At 59.2% G+C, this 5,658-nt stretch overlaps 1 pseudogene; it reads left to right on the forward strand.

The window, feature by feature from the left end:
* Positions 1-587: 587 nt before the first annotated feature.
* Positions 588-4,278, forward strand: LOC130491334 (uncharacterized protein K02A2.6-like; annotated as a pseudogene).
* Positions 4,279-5,658: the final 1,380 nt, after the last annotated feature.

Genomic DNA, 5,658 nt, shown 5'->3' on the forward strand with positions numbered 1-5,658 from the left:
GAAGTATAGTGTCCAGATCATGAAAAGTGATGTTATCGCTTCACTCTGCTCTGGTTAGATCTCACCTAGAGTAGTGTGTTCAGTTTTGGGCACTCCAATTTAAGAAAGATGTAGACTGTAATGTATGTGAGTAGCTAAGATCATAGCAAGGGAAGCCTAGGAGCTTGAGTCCTGGGCGAAGGCTCCTAAGCCCTGCTCACATGATTGGCCAAGCCAATGCATCCCATTGGCCCTAAGCCGGGTCATGCCATTGGTGACCAGGGGGTTGTTTTCCCCCTATCACGGATCAAGGGGGGAGCGGCCACCAGGGGCCAGGGGAGCATTTAAGCAGGGCCTGGTTGTACAGTTCTCAGTTCTGTTCTGTTCTACAATAAAGTGTTGTTGTTGGAACTCCGTCTCGACCTCGTGTGTCTCCCTACGCGGACTTAACAGTGGCGACGAAGGCTGGTAGGCAGTCCGGCTTGCTACTGGAATCACTCTCGCTGAAATCTCCTGCGATTCTCCGCGACTTCACAGTGCCCGGTAGGCAGTCCAGCTCGCCTTGCTGAATTCACTTCAACACACCAGAGACACAACACTCCGCTGAGATGGCGTCCCGGGGGTCTCTGGAAGATTTCAATCCCTCCAAACCTAGCGCCTGGAAGAGCTACGTGAACCGGCTGGCCTTGTACCTCGACGCCAATGACATCACCGATGTCGGGAAGAAACGCTCCACCTTCCTCAGCCTGTGCGGACCCCAGACTTTCGAGCTTGCTCAGTCCCTGCTGGCCCCCGCCGAACTGGACGTGACGCCATTTCCTGCGATCATGGCAGCGCTGGGGAACCATTTCAACCCCCAGCCGACTCGGGCCACCCGCTGCTTAGCGTTTCACCTGCGGGACCAGGAACCCGGGGAATCTGCAGCTGGATATATCGCCACGCTCCGCACTGCTGCCCGTTCCTGTGAGTTCCAGAACCTCAACGACCGGCTGTGCGACCGCTTCATGTTTGGCCTGCGGAGCGACAAGTTGTGCCGCTGGCTCCTGGCCAAGAAGGACCTTGCGCTGACTGTGGCCATCGAGGAAGCCACCGCGGCCGAGTCCTCTGTACGGCCCAGCCGTCTGGGTGACTGGACCGCACCGACTCCCCGTGATCCGGCTCCAGTCCACCACGAGAGCGCCAGTGACGCGGCCTCCAGCGACGAGGACAAGGCTCACAAGCTGAGTGACCAAGGGGCATCCCGGGGGCGCCGGGCACGGGGCGCCACGGACCGCCCGTGCGCAAGCTGCAGCGAGCGACACGACCACCGTTCCTGCCAGTTCCGCGATGCCTCTTGCCGGGCTTGCGGCAGGGTCGGCCACATTGCCAAGGTTTGCCGCTCAGCGCCGCAGGGACAGCCAAGAAAGATGGCGGCCCGCGACCCGTCCACAACTTGGACAACGACGAGCCCGCCATCAGCCACCGGGGTCGCTGCGATTCCGAGCTGCACAGCATCTCCCTCCACGAAGTACACAGGGCGGACAAGGTCTCCATCGTCGTCGAGATTGGCGGCGTGCCTTGCGAGATGGAAGTGGACTCCAGCTTGGCTCTCTCCATTATATCGCTAGACACGTTACGCGACCTGGCCCGTCATGCCGCCTCCCTCACTGAGCTGCGACCGTCCTGCATCACCATTTGGGACTATCAGAGGCGCCAGGTGCCAGTCCGGGGGGAGGCCCGCGTGCCCGTCCAGAACCGTTCCGGCCGCCTCCGCCTCATCGTGGTCGAGGGTCCTCGCACAAGTCTCCTGGGGCTCGACTGGTTTCCAGCTCTCGGCCTCCACATCGATGGCATCCACCGCATCAGCCAGACCACTCTCAACGATGTGTGGTCGGAATTCGAGGATATGTGGAAGGGCCCGCTGGGCTGCTACAAGGGGCCGCCTGTTCACCTGCATGTTGACCCCACCGCAGCACCCATCCGCCTCAAGCCTCGCCAAGTCCCCTTCGCGCTCAAGCCCCGGATCAACACGGAGATTGACCGTCTCGTCGCACAGGGCGTGCTGGTACCGGTCCCCAATGCTCCATGGGAGACCCCGATAGTAACTCCGCTCAAGCCCAACAAGGACGTCCGCATCTGCGCGGACTACAAATGTACTATTAATACGGCGCTGTGGCCGCACACCTACCCCGTGCCCGTTGTCAGCCACCTCCTGCCCTCCCTCGTGGGGGTTGGGTGTTTGCCAAGCTGGACCTTGCTCAGGCATACCAACAGCTGCCCGTGGACCCTGAGTCGGCTGAGGCACAGACAATCGTTACGCACCGGGGTGCCTTCCGGGTGACGCGCCTACAGTTTGGGGTCTGCACGGCCCCAGGCATCTTCCAGAATCTCATGGAGGACCTGCTGAAGGGCTTGCCCAGTGTCGTCCCTTACTTCGACGACGTCTTGATCGCCGTGAGCTCCGATGACGAACTCCTGGAACGTGTCCGCCGGGTGCTCCGCTGTTTCCGGGATGCCAGGCTGACTGTCAAGCGAGAGAAGTGCCAGCTGGGCCTGCCACAGGTAGAGTTCCTGGGCTACTTGATTGATGCGGAGGGCATTCATCCCACGCCCGACAAGATCAAGGCCATCCACAGCACCCCGCCGCCCCAGGGCAAGCAGGAGCTCCAGTCGTTCCTCGGCCTGCTGAACTTTTACCATGCCTTCCTCCCTAACAAGGCGTCGGTTGCTGAGCTGCTCCACCATCTCCTGGACAAGTCCTCCCCGTGGTCGTGGGGTAAGTCGCATCAACGGGCGTTTGAGGCTACCAAGGCCCTCCAGTCTCCCTCCAGCTTGCTCGTCCATTTCAACGAGAAGCTTCCCATTATCATAACTTGGAACGCCTCGCCCTACGGTGTCGGAGCGGTCCTAAGCCACCAGCTGCCAAGTGGTCGGGAGGCCCCGATTGCATTCTACTCCCGGACCCTCTCTGCTGCGGAGAGGAACTACGCGCAAATTGACCAAGAGGCTGTCGCCGTTGTGGCCGTCATGAAAAAAATCCACGACTACGTTTATGGCCGCCCTTTCTCCATCATCACGGACCACAAGCCGCTCTTGGGGCTGTTCGTGCCGGATCGACAGACGCTGCAAATCCTGTCCCCCCGCATGCTCCGGTGGTCGATTTTTCTCAACGCCTACGACTTCAGGCTGCTGCACCGCCCCGGGTCCAGCATCACGAACGCCGACGTGCTCAGCTGCTCGCCGCTCGAGGACTCCAGTCCGGACCCATCCCCAGCCTACAACGTCATGCTGCTGGAGACCCTGCCAGAACCTCCGCTGCATGCCTCGGACATTGCGGCTCACACCACGAAGGACTGCACCCTCGCCTGCATTCTGAACTGGGTGGGGAAGGGGTGGCCGGCTGCCAGACCGGATGGTGAATTCAAGCCCTTTTTCACGCAGCAGCACGAACTCTCGCTTAATAAGGGGTGTCTGCTCTGGGGGAACCGCGTCGTGGTTCCAGCCAAACTGTGCACCAAGGTCCTGGGGGCCCTGCATGCCTGCCACCCAGGTATCGTGTGCATGAAGGCCCTGGCTAGGAGCTATGTTTGGTGGCCGGGCATAGACGCTGCTGTAGAGGAGTGGGTGAGCCGCTGCCGGCTGTGCCAGGAGTCGCAGCCCGAGATGCCGCGAGCCCCTACCCACCACTGGGAGTCCACCCACAAACCCTGGTCCCGCCTCCACATAGACTTTGCGGGTCTGTTCCAGGGCAAAATGTTCCTGATCGTTGTGGACTCCTACTCCAAGTGGCTGGAGGTTGCCGACGTCGGCTCCATGACATCGCGAGTGGTGGTTCGGGAGCTGCGAAAGATTTTTGCCACCCACGGCTTGCCAGACACGGTGGTCTCTGACAACGGGGCCCAATTTACGTCCGGGGAATTCCAGGAGTTCTTGACCAAAACCGGAATCCACCACACGACCTCGGCCCCGTTCCACCCCGCCACAAACGGACAGGCGGAGCGAATGGTCCAAACGACCAAGGAAGCGATGAGGCGCATCGAGCGCAACGACTAGGACAGGGGGCTGGCAGAATTCCTCCTGTACCAGCACACCATGCCAAACTCTGCAACTGGCAAAAGCCCCGCAGAGCTCCTCATGGGGCGCCGGCCGAAAAAGCCACTCAACTGGCTACACCCCGACCTCGTGCTGGAGCGCCCTTGCCACAGAGAAGACCCGGCAGCCCCACGGGTCGTAGAGCAGGACGCCCCGTCTACGCCCGAAACTATGGAATGGGCCCAGCCTGGATTCCGGCCACCGTGCAAGACCCAACCGGCCCGGTAGCCTACCGGGTTGCCACCCCCAAGGGTCGAGTTTTCCAGCAACACATCGATCAGCTGCGCCACCGACCGGCTGATGCGCCCGACAGCACCGCAACCATGGCAGCTCCGGAGTTCCCCAGAGTGCCGGGGCAGGCCGCACCAGCGGACAGCGAGCCGAGTGAGGAGCGCCTGTCTGCCGGCACGCAAGAAGAAATATCAGAAGCCGCTCCCCCTATTTCAAGCGAACCCGAACCGACCGCTGCCACAGACGCAGCCCAAGCACCCACTACGCCAGTTCTGGCACCGCCTAGGTCGTAGCGGATACGAACACGACCCAGCCACCTGAAAGACTTTGTGTGCTCGTGAGTGTTCGGACTTAGGGGGGAGGGGTGTAATGTATGTGAGTAGCTAAGATCATAGCAAGGGAAGCCTAGGAGCTTGAGTCCTGGGCGAAGGCTCCTAAGCCCTGCTCACATGATTGGCCAAGCCAACGCATCCCATTGGCCCTAATGCCATTAGTGACCCAGGGGTTGTTTTCCCCCTATCACGGATCAAGGGGGGAGCGGCCACCAGGGGCCAGGGGAGCATTTAAGCAGGGCCTGGTTGTACAGTTCTCAGTTCTGTTCTGTTCTACAATAAAGCGTTGTTGTTGGAACTCCGTCTCGACCTCGTGTGTCCTCCCCACGCGGACTTAACATAGACAAGCTGGAATGTGTCCAGAGGAGGGCAACAAAGATAGTGAGGGGTCTGGAGACCAAGTCCTGTGAGGAAAGGTTGAAGGAGCTGAGTATATTTAGCCTGAAGAGGAGAAGACTGAGAGGGGATATGATAACCATCTTCAAGTACTTGAAGGGCTGTCATATAGAGGATGGTGCAGAGTTGTTTTCTGTTGCCCCAGAAGGTCGGATCAGAACCAATGGGTTGAAATTAGATCAAAAGAGTTTCCGTCTAAACATTAGGAAGAATTTTCTAAGTGAGCGGTTCCTCAATGGAACAGGCTTCCTTGGGAGGTGGTGGGCTCTCCTTCCCTGGAAGTTTTTAAGCAGAGGCTAGATGGCCATCTGTCAGCAATGCTGATTCTATTACCTTAGGCAGATCATGAGAGGGAGGGCATCTTCTGGGTAATGGAGTAGGGGTCACTGGGGGTGTGAGGGGGAGGTAGTTGTGAATTTCCTGTGTTGTGCAGGGGGTTGGACTAGATGACCCTAGTGGTCCCTTCCAACTCTATGATACTATGATTCCTCTAGAGAGCACTGTCTTCTGGTATCTATAGGGACAGGCCCATGTGCAATAGGGGGAATCAGACCATTTCTCCTTTCAGCACCATCTTCTGCCGACCCCCTTGCTTGGCTTGGAAGCATGGATGCTTTATCTTCCAAGACAGGGGAAAGGGTATTGGAGC

This window comes from Euleptes europaea, chromosome 19, assembly GCF_029931775.1.
Source record: "Euleptes europaea isolate rEulEur1 chromosome 19, rEulEur1.hap1, whole genome shotgun sequence".
Taxonomy (NCBI): domain Eukaryota; kingdom Metazoa; phylum Chordata; class Lepidosauria; order Squamata; family Sphaerodactylidae; genus Euleptes; species Euleptes europaea.